The sequence below is a fragment of the Callithrix jacchus genome, chromosome 5, assembly GCF_049354715.1.
Source record: "Callithrix jacchus isolate 240 chromosome 5, calJac240_pri, whole genome shotgun sequence".
Lineage (NCBI taxonomy): Eukaryota > Metazoa > Chordata > Mammalia > Primates > Cebidae > Callithrix > Callithrix jacchus.
In genome coordinates this window covers 29,003,884-29,005,131 of record NC_133506.1, presented here as the reverse complement: position 1 = coordinate 29,005,131, position 1,248 = coordinate 29,003,884, and the positions used below count along the sequence as shown (strand labels likewise).

Here is a 1,248-nt window from a genome sequence, read left to right as displayed (position 1 = left end):
GCTCATGAAACAGATCATAAAATACCAAAAGACTCAAAGCATGAAATAAACAATAGGGCATATTTACAATAAAATCAGAAATTCCAGTGTCTACCTAATAAAAATTTCAGTTTAAAAATGGAGAGAGTGAATGAATGTACAAACAAAAATTTGTTTTAAGCTTTTCAAAACCAATTGGAAATTAGATAAACTCACTTATTCAAAAGCAGCAAGTTTTATATTAGACCAAAAAACTTTTAGTTAGATAATATTTATAAGACATATATTTAATACAAAATGAAATCTTAAAATTATGTATGTATATATGCATATTTAATGGATATTTAAGTTCATTTGTGTATATTAATGCAAAGGAAGTATATAAATGTTATTTAGACAAAATACATTATAAAAAATAAATATGCTGAGACTAGAGTCATATCCTGACACAACTCTTGTCCTGGTGTGCTAGAGTACTTGGAGAGAATAATCTACTGGTCTTGATTTATTGATGAGGGCAGTCAGTGTTCCCATTAGTGCCCAGATCAGAAATATACATTAAAAAATAAAAAATAATAAATAATAAAATAATTTAGGCACATACTGATGAAAAGATAAAATTTATAAAAATATGCTACAATCTTTAATTGTAACATAACTAATCGTATATCACTAAAGTATATAAAACAGAGATTACATAAATAAGAAGAAAAATTGACAAATCCCCAATTACTGAGAAAAACTTTTAAACATTCCTTTTAGAGAGCAACAATTTAAAAGGAATTGTTTTTGCACAATTCCTTTTACACACCTGTGCAAAGCTAGAGCCTATATGAACTAAACATTATATTAAGACATATGTAGAATCCTGAATGTAGCAAAGAAAGAGCATGCCTTATTTTCAAACACAAAGTAATAGTCACAAATACCATAGTTAACAATAATATACAGTTTAAATAGCTAGAGGGAGGATATTCAGTGTTCCTGACACAAAGAAATGATGAATGTTTTAGATGATGTCCATGTGAATTACATTGATCTGATCACTAAGTAGTATATATATCAAAACATGACTATGTACCCCCTGTAAATATGTACATTTATTACTTGTAAAATTAAAAAATAAATTAGGATTTTAAAATTTAAAATGTAATATAATGTAGCCTGAGTAATAGAAAGGAAAAAGAGTAAAAATGAATGAGCAGAGCCTTACAGAACCATAGGACACCATCCAGCATAACAACATACACATAATAGGAATAACAGAGG

General features: G+C 27.3%; 1 non-coding gene across 1 annotated transcript; it reads left to right on the top strand.

The window, feature by feature from the left end:
• The first annotated feature begins 402 nt into the window (after positions 1-402).
• LOC118154357 (small nucleolar RNA SNORA3/SNORA45 family) lies at positions 403-536 on the top strand. The gene has a single exon (XR_004744224.1). It is a non-coding gene; the product is annotated as a small nucleolar RNA SNORA3/SNORA45 family (small nucleolar RNA).
• The last annotated feature ends 712 nt before the right edge of the window (positions 537-1,248 follow it).